This window comes from Gorilla gorilla, chromosome 11, assembly GCF_029281585.2.
Source record: "Gorilla gorilla gorilla isolate KB3781 chromosome 11, NHGRI_mGorGor1-v2.1_pri, whole genome shotgun sequence".
NCBI classification, from domain to species: domain Eukaryota; kingdom Metazoa; phylum Chordata; class Mammalia; order Primates; family Hominidae; genus Gorilla; species Gorilla gorilla.
Window position 1 is genome coordinate 23,257,747 of NC_073235.2, and position 16,361 is coordinate 23,274,107.

Genomic DNA, 16,361 nt, shown 5'->3' on the forward strand with positions numbered 1-16,361 from the left:
TGGGCTTGTTCTTGCTCCCCCCAGGATGAAATCTTGGGGAGAGCTCCGCACTTGTGATTGCTCCTCAGATGTCAGTCAATAGAAGCATGTTCCACGCGTTCGAAATCTGATATCAAATGTCTCCTCTCCCCAGCTCAGTGTCTCTGGCAGAGAAATCCCCAAAGGGGAGCACAGTCCACATCGTCTTTATTCTTGGCTCCACTTTCTCTGTACACCCCAGTTTCTGTTTTTGGGCTTTCCAGGATTAGGACAGGGAAGAGAGGGAGGAGAAAGCAGAAAGGGGCTCCTTGGTGGCAGCTGCCACGTGGCCAGGGAGTTTCAGAGGCGGCAAATGCCAGGTTGCTGGCACCTTGTCTCCAAGCATACTTTTGAGGTGTCCCTCACCTGGCTGCTCATGCCTCTACCTGCCTTCCAGCTGAGGTCAGCTCTGTGCCCAGAGGCTCCTCCTGGAAGGGCCTTTCCAAGTGGACTTTATCATCCTGATCCTTTAAGAAGGGCCACATCTTTTGTCTGTCACTGCCATGGGATTGCTGCCAGGCAGGCCTCCTGGCTGGCATCACAGATGTTGGTGTATAAACCAGGTACAAGTCCCTGTATCTCCCAAATTCCAGAGGATGTAGATAAGTTCACTGGTTCCCTGAAGGTACCATCCGTGTCCTCGTGTGTGTGTGCGTGTGTGTGTGTGTGTGTGTGTGTGTGAACACTCCGCTCCTTCCTGAAGGTGGAATCTTGACATGTCTCATAGCTACTTAGGGGAGATGAGGATACAGGAAGGAATGACGGCAAGCACTTCTCTATGGACATCCTTTTTCAGGTTTTCCCAGTCACCTCCACCTCTATGAGTTCCTGGTCTTGCCTTACATCCCCCCAGGGGGGTAGTGATCCAAGGCTTCTCAAACTTGAATGAGCATGTGGATTGCCTGCACCAGGCAGGTGCTGATTCAGTAGGTCTGAGGTGGCCCAGGTTCTGTGTTCCTAACAAGCTTCCAGAAGAGGCCGATACTCCATAGACCACACTCCGAAGCAGGAATAGAGATTTGTGGCATTGATTACTGGGTCAGAATTCTGGGACAGAATGTATTCTGTCACCCTCAAAAGATTTGTTCAAGTCCTAATCGCTGGTACATGGGTACATGTGAATGAGACTGTACTTGGAGAGTCTTTGAGGACGGAATCACATTAAGATGAGGTCATGACCGGGCACGGTGGCTCACACCTGTAATCCCAGCAGTTTTGGAGGCTGAGGCGGGCAGATCACTCAAGGTCAGGAGTTCGAGACTAGCCTGGCCAACATGGTGAAACTCTGTCTCTACTAAAAATACAAAAATTAGCCAAGCGTGGTGGCATGTGCCTGTAATCCCAGCTACTCGGGAGGCTGCGGTGGGAGAACCGCTTGAACCTGGGAGGCAGAGGTTGCAGTGAGCCGAGATTGTGCCATTGTACTCCAGCCTGGCGACAGAGCAAGATTCTGTCTCAAAACAAAACAAAACAAAGATGAGGTCCTGTTGGGTTTGGGTTAGCTGTAAACCGTGACTAGTGTCCTATGAGAAGAGAGCATTTTGGGCGTGCACATATGCAGAATGCCATGTGATGGGCAAAGCAGAAGTTGGAGTGATGCTACCACCAGCATCCACAATTGTGAGAGAATATGTTTCTGTTGTTTTAAGCCTTTCCGTTTGTGGTAAGTTATCCTGGCAGCCACAGGGAAAAATACAGTTGCTGCACAGCCTGCGTGGTCTGAGGACAGCACCGGTCCTGGGCCTGTCTTGGTATGTCGGGTTCTCGTTGCGTGTTAGGGCAGGTCCTGGAGGACCTCTGGGATGCTCACAGATGGATGCCAGGCCCCCTCTCCTCCTTCCCTCCCTCTCTCCCTTCCTTCCTCCTTTCCTTTCTTCCTTTTGATGTTTTTGTTTGTTTGTTTGTTTTTAATTCTTCCTTCTGATTTTGCATGTAGATGGGGAGCTACTGACACTTTGGGTGGGACAGTTCTTCACTGAGCTGGACCGTCCTGTGCACACTACTTTTGTACCCTCATCCCCTGCTCATTGTAACAATCAAGATGCCTCTGGGCATTTCCATACAGCCCCGAGCAGACTATTGAGTCCTCAGTGTGTGTCACCTGCTTCTCTTCCCGCACGAATCACCCAGGCCTCCTCCACCCCCCATGCCACCCCACCCTTATCACCTGTGGCCTGGAGCACCTATTGGGGGCCAAGCACGGAAATTGAGGAGGGCCGGTGGCAGGGCTGGGCAGGCAGCAGGGTGAGGCAGGGCACATGAGAGACCAGGAGGGAGAGGGCTCTCTGGGGTGGGGCTGAGGTTCCCCCCACTGCTCAGCCCTGTCTCCCTTCCCCCTCCTGTGTTCCTCTCCCTCCCCACCACTCTGCCTGGTCCCTGTGGGGTTGCCTGATGAGCCACTCTGATATCCGGCCCAGCCGTCCCTTACTTGGTCACAGGATTTCTTAGTATGTTCGAGTTACTATAACAAAAATATCATAGACCAGGTGGCTTATAAAAACAGACATTTACTTCTCACAGTTCTGGAGGCTGGAAGTCCATGATCAGGGTGTTGGGAGGTTGGTGTCTGTTGAGGACCTACTTCCTGGTTTGTACGAAGTGTCTTCAGTAGTGTCCTCACATGGCCGAGAGAGAAGCAAGCTCCCCGGTATCTCTTCTTGTAAGGTCCCTAATCGCATCATGGGGCTCCACCTCATGACCTCATCACCTCCCACAGGCCCCATCTCTTCCCACCATCAGAATGGGGATCAGGGCTTCAACATAGAAATTTTGGGGGGACACATTCCGTCCAGCAAAGGGATTCTGGGGATGGGCCTGAAAGGGGCAGCTCTGTAGGAAGAAGTGGGGAGAAACCCTTGTCTGTGTCACCTCAACAGTGTGGCCTCCATAAATGCCAGTCTGCAGAGAATTCAGGGCCATGTGATCTGAAGCGGTGAGGGAAATTTCCTTCCTCTTCTGCTGGGATTGGCCATCATTTCTGCCGTGCTCTGCCCTGTGTGAAGTTTAACATGTACGGCCCCAAGACTAGACACCAAGTCTGGCAGTGTCCCATGGGAGGCTGGTGGACTGCGAGAAAGGGTGGGGGAGAGTGGAGAGTGGGGTGCCCAGAGGGCCTGGATTCCCTCTGATGGCCCCTGTGCTGACTCACCCCATCCCCTCCCCATCACGGGATCCTTTCCTGCCTTTCAGTAAGGGATGTGGGTGTCCTGGGTCCTGTGGGGCTTGCAGTCCTCATTGTGGCACCCTCTTCCCAGCCTGTCTCCTGCTGGGCTCATCACCCTCCCTCATCACCCTGGTCCCCAACCCTTTTCTCTGTTCTCCTACTGCAGGCCTCAACTTCCAACCAGTCTTGTTTCCACCTCCTCCTGCCATTCAAGGAACCTTGCAGAAGTGCAGCTCCAATTATCTGGCCTTCTGGGCTATTAAATGAGGCATCATTTCACCCTTAAATTAGCCCAAATGTCTACTGTGTTCATATTCATGTTGGGAAAGGGGCAGCCACAGCGGCTCACCCAGGCTCTGGTGGGCAGGGGGTGGAAATTAGTTCAACTTCTTTGGGTAGTGGTGTGACAAAATGTGTCAAGAACTTTAAAAATAGGACCTATCAAAAGAAATGATCTTAAATCCTGATAAGGGCTTACAAAGCATCACTATGCCATTTATAATAGGAAGAACTGGAAACAATCTAAACAGCCTATGATAAGGAACTGGGTTAAAACACATGGTATGTGCATTTGCTGCATGAAACATTAAAAATGTTTGCATTTCAAAATTATTTTAAAATTTATAAACCACTGCAGTCATAAAGGAGAATGAAATCATGTCCTTTGTAGCAACATGGATGGAACTGGAGGCCATCATCCTAGGTGAGCTAACCCAGAAACAGAAAACTGAATATGTCATATTCTCGTAAGTGGGAGCTAAACAGTGGGTACACATGGACATAAAAATAGAAATGACAGATACTGGGGACTCCAAAAGAGAGGAGGTGGGAGAGGGAAGAGGCTTGAAAAATTACGTGCTGGGACGATGTTCACTGTGTGGGTGATGAGTACACTGGAAACCCAGTCACCACCAGTATGCAGTGTACCCATGTAATCAACAAGCACAGAGCTGCCCCTTTCAGGCCCATCCCTAGAATCCCTTTGCCTGATTCTAAAAATAAAATATTATAAGACACAATGAGATGATCATTTTTATGTGACAAGGGTTATTTTTTATGCGTTTATTTATTTTAAGAGACAGAGTCTCACTCTTTTACCCAGGCTAGAGTGTTGCCAGGCGATCATGGCTCACTGCAGCCTCCACCTCCTGGGCTCAAGCAGTCTTCCCACCTTGGCCTCCCAGTGTTGGGATTACAGCCATGAGCCATGGCGCCTGGCCACAACTATTCTTTTTTTTTTTTTTTAAATTTATTTTAGTTATATAAACTTTTTTAAACAGACAAGACCTACAGACTTATTTCTTCCTGGACAGACCTCAGTATTGCCCCAGCTGCCAGTGGTCTTGGCGTGCTGGCTCTGGACACAAAGGCCCCAGAAGTGGCACAGCCCTCTGTGGGCCTGAATCTCCTTTAGTTGCTCCAGGTCTTCGTGGAACTTGTCCAGACCATTGTCTAGGACCCGGCTATATTTCCCATCCTTTGCATGCTCCTTTCCTTTTCCTTTTCCCTTTCCTTTCCTTTCTTTTCCTTTCCTTTCTTTTTTCTTTTTCTTTTTCCTTTTTTGAGACGGACTTTCGCTCTTGTTGCCCAGGCTGGAGTGCAGCGGTGCGATCTTGGCTCACTGCAACTTCCACCTCCTGGCTTCAAGCGATTCTCCTGCCTCAGCCTCCCAAGTAGCTGGGATTACAGGGATGTGCCACCATGCCTGGCTAATTTTTGTTGTTGTTGTTATGTGTAATCTACATACTGCTTTATGGCAACAAATGTGAACATTTAAGCCAAATTTTTAAAGATAATAAAAGTGGAGAAAATAAAGTCAAGATAGGATCGACTACTTAAATATACTAACAACCATGGAATAAAATGAAGGGGACGCACATATCCCTAAAAATGTTAACAGGCCCAGATGGCTTTATGGGTAAGTTCTACCAAATTTTTATTGAATAAAAATGATACTATATACCCTATGAACTGTTTCAGACCCGAAAAATAAAAAAGGAAAGCTCCTCAATTAATTCTAGAATCCTAGTTTAACTTCACACCTAAACCAAATAAATAGCTTTCTTTTTTTTAACTTTAAATCATAACATTTAATTCAGTTGTGAATGTCTTCCACATCACGTTATTTCTTTTTTTTTCTTTTTTTAAAAATTATACTTTAAGTTCTGGGTTACATGTGCAGAATGTGCAGTTTTGTTACATAGCTATACATGTGCCATGGTGGTTTGCTGCAGCCATCAACCTGTCACCTACCTTAGGTATTTCTCCTGATATTATCCCTCCCCTAGTCACCCACCCCCTGACAGGCCCTGGTGTGTGATGTTCCCCTCCCTGTGTCCATGTGTTCCCATTGTTCAACTACCACTTATGAGTGAGAACACGTGGTGTTTGGTTTTCTGATCTTGTGACAGTTTGCTGAGAATGATGGTTTCCAGCTTCATCCATGTCCCTACAAAGGACATGAACTCATCCTTTTTTATGGCTGCATAGTATTCCATGATGTATATGTGCCACATTTTCTTAATCCAGTCTATCATTAATGGACATTTGGATTGGTTCCAAGTCTTTGCTATTGTTAATAGTGCCACAGTAAACATACATGTGCATGTGTCTTTATTGTAGAATGATTTATAATCCTTTGGGTATATGCCCAGTAATGGGATTGCTGGGTCAAATGGTATTTCTAGTTCTAGATCCTTGAGGAATCGCCACACTCTCTTCCACAATGGTTGAACTAATTTACACTCCCACCCACAGTGTAAAAGCATTCCTTTTCTTCTACAACCTCGCCAGCATCTGTTGTTTATTGACTTTTTAATGATCACCATTCTAACTGGCATGAGATGATATCTCATTGTGGTTTTGATTTGCATTTCTCTAATGACCAGTGATGATGAGCATTTTTTCATATGTCTGTTGGCTGCATAAATGTCTTCTTTTGAGAAGTGTCTGTTCATATTCTTTGCCCATTTTTTGATGGTTTTTTTTCTTGTAAATTTGTTTAAGTTCTTTGTAGATTCTGGATATTAGCCCTTTGTCAGATGGATAGATTGCAAAAATTTTCTCCCATTCTGTAGGTTGCCTGTTCACTCTGATGATAGTTTCTTTTGCTGTGTAGAAGCTCTTTAGTTTAATTAGATCCCATTTGTCAATTTTGGCTTTTGTTGCCATTGCTTTTGGTGTTTTAGACATGAAGTCTTTGCCCATGCCTATGTCCTGAATGGTATCATGGTCCTCGGCCTTATGTTTAAGTGTTTGATCCATTTTGTGTTGATTTTTGTATAAGGTATAAGGAAGGGGTCCAGCTTCAGTTTTCTGCATATGGCTAGCCAGTTTTCCTAACACCATTTATTAAATAGGGAATCTTTTCCCCATTGCTTGTGTGTGTCAGGTTTGTCAAAGATCAGATGGTTTTAGATGTGCGGTGTTATTTCTGAGGCCTCCGTTCTGTTCTATTGGTCTATATATCTGTTTTGGTACTAATACCATGCTGTTTTGGTTACTGTAGCCTTGTAGTATAGTTTGAAGTCAGGTAGTGTGATGCCTCCAGCTTTGTTCTTCTTGTCTTGGCTATGCGACGCCCGGCTAATTTTTGTATTTTTAGTAGAGACAGGGTTTCAGCATGTTGGTCAGGCTGGTCTTGAACTCCTGAGCTCAGGTGATCCACCTGCCTCAGCCTCCCAGAGTGCTGGGATTACAGGTGTGAGCCACTGCAGCTGGCCTTTGCATGCTTCTCTATGTTAAAGAACCAGTCTGGGAGTAAAAGAAAGGTCAAAACTTTAATGGAAAGACGTTCAGAAAATATGGGGAAATCTCCCTACCCCCCACCAAATTTCAATATATATGTAAGAAACATCATTCAAACACATTAGAAAGTTAAGTGAGGCTCCTTTACCCACTGATGAGATTGTTAATGTTTACGACATCTACACATTAACACTCTGTATGAATCATTACAACTACACTGGAGGGCAATTTGGCCAAGTTGATTCATTTATCACAGATCTTTGTCTGCCAGGTATTGAAAAGGGTTCACAATGCCATGAGGTGGGGGGTGACTCAGCCCCCTTAGGAGCATGTGGAAAGGTTGGAGGCATTTGGGGTTTTCACACAGACTTGGTGGTGCCACTCATAGGTCTGTTAGAGATATGGAACATCCTGCACTGAGTGGGACAGTCCCCTGTGCTTCTTCTGTTATCCATTGTTTCTTTTCCCCCACCCCCTGCCTTTGCTGTGCCTTCCTGCAGACAGTGCTGAGCTCCCCACACCGCTGATTTGTTTTGACTGCAGGAATGAGTGCGGATGTGAGATTGTGTGAGTTCTGGATGAGGTGTTAACTGTTCTGTGCTTGCTCACTCTCTTATGCTGGTGCCATCCACCATGAGACATTTGCAGGCAGCCACTGCTCCCTCAGAGATGTGGCGGTGCAGCAGCCCATATTCGGAAGCCCCAGACCTGTGAGCCGGATATCACTGTTTGTCATGAGCACTGAGATTTGGGGGTTGTTTGTTACACATCGTTATCATACATAACCTAACATAAGGAATATTTGTCTCCCTAAATACCACAAGCATGCCCAGCCCTCTGCCTGAAAAACATAGAAGAGGAACAAAATGGAGTGGTGGGCTGAACGTGCACCGTCAACACATGATCACAGCACAAACAACATGATTACACGTTGAAGTAAGGGCCTTCAACGACAAGTTGAAAGGTGGGATGTAAAAGGAATGGGAGGAATGAGTGGGATGTCTGTGAAAGTTTTCCCAGGTTATAACATTTAAGACCTGAGATGAGTGGCTGGCATGGTGGCTCATGCCTGTAATCACAGAACTTTGGGAGGCCAAGGTGGGCAGATCACCTGAGGTCAGGAATTTGAGACCAGCCTCGCCAATATGGTGAAACCCTGTATCTACTAAAAATACAAAAATAAGGCCAGGCACAGTGGTGGGCGCCTGTAATCCCAGCACTTTGGTAGGCCGAAGCAGGCGGATCACTTGAGGTCAGGAGTTCAAGACCAGCCTGGCCAACAGGGTGAAACTCCGTATCTACTAAAAATACAAAAATTAGCCAGGTGTGGTGGCAGGCACCTGTAATCCCAGATACTTGGGAGGCTGAGGCAGGAGCATTGCTTGAATCGGGGAGGCTGAGGTTGCAGTGAGCTGAGATCGTGCCATTGCACTCTAGCCTGGGTGACAAGAGTGAAACTCCGTCTCAAAAAAAAAAAAATTAGCAGGATGTGGTGGTGCATGCTGGTAGTCCCAGCTACTTGGGAGGCTGAGGTGAGAGGATGACTTGAGCCTAGGAGGTCGAGGCTGCAGTGAGTGGTGATCACACTACTGCACTCCAGGAGTGATAGATTGAGACCCTGTCTCTAAAAAAAAAATGTCCTAACAAAAGCCTGTTCTCCTTAGCCAAAAGACCAAGAAAGGAGCAGGTTAGCAAGACAGAGAACTGTTCATTTTTTTTCTCCTGTCACCTCTGGCCATACAGAAAACCTTTAGACAATAATGGCTTTACTCCAGCCAAACACACAGAGAAAACACTGCTGCCCCATACCTCACATATGCCAGCAAAGCCCCAGTGCGGAGCCTAGACTTCCGTCCTCATGAGGCTCGCTGATGCACCCAAACACCCCTGCCATGATGCTGTCAGAGAAAGCCAGGAGAGAAGCTGGGGCTTTCAACCTGCCAGCTGATAATGCCAGAGGTAATGGTGGTGTTGGTGGAGACCATGTGTGGAGCCTGGATTTCCAACCCCATTTAGCAGTAAAGAGAAGCCCCTACGCTTGGGTGTCAACAGAGGCCAAATGGGAAACCTGGCCGTATATTTCCGCCAGAAAGTCACAAGGCAGTGTCCTCCTCTTGCTGGAGAAGTATTAGAAGAAGCCAGTTAAAACAGAAGGTTTAAATAAGATCCAGAGTTTCACAGCATAATACAAAAATGTTCAGGTTTCAATAGAAAATCTCTTGTCATACCAAGAACCAGGAAGATCTCAAACTGAATGAAACAAGATAATCAATAGATGCTGGTATAGTCTGAATGTTTATACTGCTTTTTCCCCCCACCAAATCCATATGTTGAAATCCTAACCTCCCCAAAGTGATGGTATTAGGAGGTAGGGCCTTTGGCAGGTGATTTGGTCATGAGGGGATAGCTCTCATGGATTAGTGACCTTATAAAAGAGGCCCTGGAGAGCCCCCTAGCCCCTTCTGCCATATGAAGACACAGTGAAAAGATGGTCATTTATGAACCAGGAAGTGTGTCCTTAGCAGACACTGAATTTGCTAGCCCCTAGATCTTGGACTTCCCAGCCTCCAGAACTGTGAGAAATCAGTTTCCGTTATTATAAGCCACCTAGTTTTTGGCATTTTGTTATAGCAGTCTGAGTGGGCCAAGAAAGATGCCAATACCAAGATGACAGAGATGTTAGAATTATAAAGATTTTAAAGCAACCATGATTAAAATTCCTCCACAAGCAATTCTGAACATACTTGAATGAAAGAAATAGTAAGTCTCAACAAAGAAACAGAAAGTCTTGGCAATAAAATAGAGGCTATAAAAAACCAAATGGGAATTTTAGAATTGAAAAATAGAGTGAACAAAAATAAAAGCTCAGTATTTGGGCAGAATGTAGAATACAGAAGAAAGAATCAATGAACTGGAAGACAGAAAAATAAAAATTATAAATCTGAACAACAGAGAGAAAATAGGCTAAAAAATGAACACAGCACCAAGGACCTCTGAGATTATAACAAAAGATGTAATATTATTGTCATCAGAGTTTCTGAAGAAGAAGAGAGAGAAGGGAAGGTTGAAAAAGCACTCAAAGAAAAAATGTTTAGGTTGGGCACCATGGCTCATGCCTATAATCCCAGCACTTTGGGAGGCCAAGGCAGGTGGATCACTTGAGCCCAGGGGTTCAAGACCAGCCTGAGCAACATGTGAAACCCCGCCTCTAGAATAAATACAAAAATTGGCCAAGCATGGTGGTGCATGCCTGTGGTCTCTGCTACTTGGGAGGCTGAGGTGGGAGGATCACTTGAGCCTGTGAGGCCGAGGTTGAAGTGAGCTGTGATCGTGCCACTACATTTAGCCTGGGTGATAGAGTGAGACTCCATCTCAAAAAAAATAAAAAGAAAAAATGTTCAAAGACTTCCAAAATTTAGGAAGACACTAAGATTTAAGAAGGTGAGCAAGCAAACCCCACACAGAATAAACTCACAAGAAGTCCATGTGAAGACACAATATAATTACATTTCTGAAAACTAAAGACAAAAAAAAAATCTCAAAAGCAGCCAGAGGAAAAAAAAAGACTTTACCTGTAAGGGAAAAATAATTGACAGAAGATTTCTCATTAAAAACCCTGAAGTTTAGAGAAAAGTGGCAAATTTTTCAAAGGATGAATGTGAAGAACTGTCAGCCCAGAATCCTATACACAGGGAAAATATACTTTAGCAATGAAGGGGAAATCAAGCAGATAAAGGAAAGCTTTTAGAATTTGTTGCAGCAGACCTACCCCAAAAGAATGGCAAAAAATTCTCTAAATGGGAAAGAAACAATAAGAGAAGGAAACCTTGGAACATTCGGAAGGAAGGAAGAACACAGTAAGCAAAAATATGGGTAAATTCAATAGACTTTCCTTCTCTTGAGTTTTCTAAACGATGTTTGATTGTTGAAGCGAAAATTATAATATTGTCTGATGTGGATATAACTGTATGTAGAGGAAACATTCAACTATTATTAATGGGGGAGAGTAAAGGGACATAGGGAAATGAAGTTTCTATATTTCACTTGAGCTAATAAAATGATAATACCAGTAGACAGTGATAAATGTCTATATACACACACACACACACACACGCAACATTTAGAGTAACCACAAAGCTATGCAAAGAGATCTTTTCAAAAACAGCGCAAAGTGGAATTCTTAAAAATGTTCACAGGAAGGCAGAAAAAGAAAACAGAAATAAAAAACAGAGAACAAACAGAAAGCAAAAAACCAAAATGGCAGACTTAAGTGCTAACACGTCAATAATAACATCAAATATAAATGGTTTAAATATACCAATTAAAGGACAGAGATTGGTGAGTTAATTTTCCAAAAAAGACCCAACTATATCCTATCTGGAAGAAATTCACTTCAAATATAAAGATATAGGCAATGATAGAGGCAGGTTGAAATTAAAAAATGGTAAAACATATATAATGCAAATAATAAAAGGAAAGCCAGAGTGGCTATAAAAATATCAGATAAAATAGACTTCAGTAGAAAAAAATGATGAGTGACAGAGAGGAACATATAATCATAAAAAGTCTATCCACTAAGAAGACATAATAATCCTAAATGTGTATGTAGCAAGCAACAGAATTGCAAATTTGTGAAACAAAAACTGACAGAACTGAGAGGGGAAATAAAGAAATCTATGGCCTGGTGCTGTGGCTCATGCCTGTAATCCCAACACTTTGGGAGACTGAGGCGGGTGGATCACGAGGTCAAGAGATCGAGACCAGTCTGACCAATATGGTAAAACCCCGTCTCTACTAAAAATACAAAAATTAGCTGGGCGTGGTGGTGTGCACCTGTAGTCCCAGCTACTTGGGAGGCTGAGGCAGGAGAATTGCTTAAACCCAGGAGGCGGAGGTTGCAGTGAGTAGATATTGTGCCACTACACTCCAGCCTGGTGACAGAGCGAGACTCCGTCTCAAAAAAAAAAAAAATCTATAATTATAGTTAGAGACCCCTCTATTGACAATTGATAGAATAAGGCCAGGTGCAGTGGCTCATGCCTGTAATCCCACCACGTTGGGAGGCCAAAGCAGGAGAACTGCTTGAGCCCAGGAGTTCAGGACCAGCCTGAGCAACACAGTGAGACTCTATCTCTACCAAAAATAAAAAAAATTTAGCTAGGCTGGATGACACACACCTATAGTCCCAGCTACTCGGGAGGCTGAGGTGGGAAGATTGCTTGAGCCCAGTAGGTTAAGGCTGCAGTGAGCTGTGGTCATGTCATTGCACTCCAGCCTGGGTGACAGAGCAAGACCATGTCTCTTAAAAAACCAAAATCAAAACAAGGCCAGGCACAGTGGCTCACGCCTATAATTCCAGCACTTTGGGAGGCATAGGCAGGAGGATCCCTTGAGGCCAGGAGTTCAAGACTAGCCTGAGCAACATGACCAGACCCCATGTCTACGAAAAAATTAAAAAAAATTATCAAAGCATGGTGGTGCATACCTGTAGTCCCCACTACTCTGGAAGCTGAGGCAGGAGGATCAATTGAACTCAGGAGTTCAAGGCTGCAGTGAGCTATGATCACACCACTGTACTTCAGCCTGGGTGATAAAGTAAGACCCTACCTCTAAAAACTAACAAACAAACAATAGCAACAACAACAACAACACCCTACAGCTAACATCATAGTTAAGGGTGAGAAACTGGACACTTTGGCTCTAAGGTTGGGAAGAAGGCAAGGATGTCCCCTTTTTCCATTCCTATCCAATATCTTACTGGAAGTCCTATATAATGCATTAGGACAGGAAAAGGAAATAGGAAGTATATAGATTGGGATGAAGAAATAAAACTATTTGTTCACAGATGAAATGACTGATTCTGTAGAAAATCCCTTAAGAAATTAATAGAACAACTAGACAAATCAGCAGGGCATAGAAGAACTCAACAGCACCATCAGCTAAAAGGGCCGAATTGACACTCCAACCAACAACAGATCCTTTCAATTGCCTGTGGAATATATACTAAGAGAGACCATATTCTGGACTATTTAAACAAAATCTTAACACATTTATGAGAATTGAATCATAGCTCGTTCTCTGACTATATAGATTCAAACTAGAAATCAATAACACAATAACAGAAAAATCTCTAAACACTTGAAAATTAAACCATATACTTCTAGATAATCAATTAGAGAGGAAGTCACAAGAGAAATTTAAAAAATACATTGAACTAAATAAAAATGAAACTACAACATACCAAAAATTTGTGGTACACAGCTAAGAGCAGTGCCCAGAGGTAAAGTTAACAGCACTAAAATGCATCCATTAGAAAAGTGGGAAAATCTTAATAATCTAAGCTCCATCTCAAGAACCTAGAAGAGTAAAATAAAACCAAAACGAGCGGAAAGAAGAAAATAATAAAGAGCAGACAGCCGGGTGCGGTGGCTCACACCTGTAATCCCAGCACGTTGGGAGGCCGAGGCGGGCAGATCACGAGGTCAGGAGATCGAGACCATCCTGGCTAACAAGGTGAAACCCCATCTCTACTAAAAATGCAAAAAATTAGTCGGGTGCAGTGGCGAGCGCCTGTAGTCCCAGCTACTCAGGAGGCTGAGGCAGGAGAATGGCCTGAACCCGGGAGACAGAGCTTGCAGTGAGCTGAGATAGCGCCACTGCACTCCAGCCTGGGAGACAGAGCGAGACTCTGTCTCAAAAAAAAAAAAAGAAAATAATAAAGAGCAGAAATTGATGAAATTGAAACAGAATTGGGCATGGTGGCTTATGCCTGTAATCCCAGCACTTAGAGAGGCTGAGGTGGGTGGGTCACCTGAGGTCAGGAGTTCAAGGCCAGCCCGGGCAACACGGTGAAACCCCATCTCTACTAAAAATACAAAAATCAGCTGGGTGCAGCGGAGCGTGCCTGTAATCCCAGTTACTCGGGAGGCTGAGGCAGGAGAATCATTTGAACCCAGGAGGCGGAGGTTGCAGTGAGCCGAGATCACGTCACTGCACTCCACCCCGAGTGACAGAGACTCCATCTCAAAAAAAAAAAAAAAATTAAACAGAGAACTAGTTATTTTAAGAGATCAATAAAGTGGATAAACCTCCAGCAAGATTGACAAAGAGAAACAAAGAAAAAATGAATAAATTCTTCCTATCAGGAATGAAATACAGGGTGGCACTAGAGAGCCTGAAGATGACAAAAGAATATAAGGAAATACTATAAACAACTCTATTCAAATAAATTTGACTTAGACTAAATGAACCAATTCCTTTAAAAAAACACAGCTACCATAGCTCACCCAATATTAAATAGATACTTTGTAGCCTGGGCAACATAGCCAGACCCCATCTCTACCAAAAAAGACAAAAATTAGCCAGGTGTGGTGGCATGTGCCTATAGTCCCAGCTACTGGGTAGGCTGAGGCAGAAGAATCACCTGCTGACAGAGCGAGACCCCATCTCTTAAAGAAAAAGATACTTTGAGTAGCACTATGACTATTAGGAAATTGAATTTGCAATAAAAATTCCCCAAAAGAGATCTCCAAAGAAGGTTTCGTTGGAGAAGGTTTCAGCAGAGAATTCTACCAACTACTTAAAGAACAAACAGCAATCTGCATAAGCTCTTCCAGATAATAGACCAGAAGGGAACACTTTCCAGTTCTTTATGAAGCTAGTATTGGGGAGGAAAAGCTTTCTCTTTATTATATTTTGTTCAGTTTATGGGGGCCTCCAAAAAAATTATTTATTTGAGGCAGGGTCTCACTCTGTCACCCAGGCTTGAGTGCAGTGGCACAATCATGGCTCACTGCAGCCGCGGCATCCTGAGCTCAGGTGATCCTTCCACCGCAGCCTCTGAAGTAGCTGGGACCACAGGCATGCGCTACCATGTTCAGCCAATTTTCAAAACATTTTTTGTAGAGATGGCGGTCTCACTATGTTGCCCAGGCTGGTCTCGAACTCTCGGGCTCAAGTGATCCTCCTCGTTAGCCTCTTAAAGTGGTGGGATTACAGGTGTGAGCCACCATGCCCAGCCAGGGCCTGCAAATTAAACTGACAAAAGACAGATTAACGGAACAGAAAATCAGCATGGGCATATAAGAACTCAACAACACCATCAACTAATAGGGTCTAATTAAACTTTTTATAGGACACTCCCAAAAAAGGCTTATTTGCATGGATGCTGGAGCTAGCAAAATAAGTAGCTAGCCTACTAAATGGTTAGAGGTTTATGTCTGGGCGCAGTGGTTGATACCTGTAATCCCAGCATTTTGAAAGGCTGAGGCAGGAGGATTTCTTGAGCCCAGGAGTTCAAGACCCGACTGGGCAACGTAATGAGACCAAAAAATGAAACAGAACAAAACAACAACAACAAAAACCACACAAAAAAACAAAGAAACAAAAAACCAGTTAGTGGCTTGTGTGCCTAACTCAGTAGGTAAAACGGAGAGGTGACGAAAGTTTGTATGAGAACAAATAGGATTCTTTAGGACAGACGAATGGGTTTTGGGAGAACAAACACGAGATAAGAAAGGGTTTTTTATTTTTTTTGAGACGGAGTCTGTTGCCCAGGCTATAGTGCAGTGGTGTGATCTCGGCTAACTGCAACCTCTGCCTCCCGGGTTCAAGCGATTCTTCTGCCTCAGTCTCCCGAGTTGCCGGGATTACAGGCGCGCGCCACCACGCCCGGCTAATTTTTGTATCTTTAGTAGAGACGGAGTTTCACCATGTTGGTCAGGCTGGTCTCGAACTCCTGACTTCGTGATCTGCCCGCCTTGGCCTCCCAAAGTGCTGGGATTACAGGTGTGAGCCACTGCGCCCGGCCGATAGTTTTTTAAAAATGTAGGTGCTAGTGGTCTGTCTTCTTCATGGACATGAAATTATTCTCATATAATGAGAATTAAATATGATCCTTCATGTAAAGAGTTTAGAATAACGTCAGAAACAAAGCAAGCAATAAATTATCATTTAGTTGATAAGAATCATTCCAATTCATCTGGCGAGTGCAACACACACACACACACTGTATTTGTGTATGGAATAACTGTTCAAGAACACACACACACACAGTATTTGTGTATGAAATAACTCTTCAAGAACAAAGGGGAAATCGTTGTAGGGCATGGAAGGGGAATTAGGGCAAGGTGTGAGTGGAAAGAGAAACATCCTACCGCACACGCTTAAAAAAGCCGTTTAATTTAAAAATAGGTAATACAGCCATACAGAGAAGACATTAAAATAAAAGATCTACACAGAAAATTTTCGCTCCCAATCCATTCCCTACTCACAGTCCTACATACGTTACTTTTATTTTCCTTTTTTTGGAAATGCACTGACCCCCTACTCTCTCACGAAGGCTGAACTCTCTCTACATTCTTCTGCACCTGTTTTTTGTGCATACTCTTTCGTTGTGAAATATTTCCCTCCAACTGTTGTTGCGTATGAAATA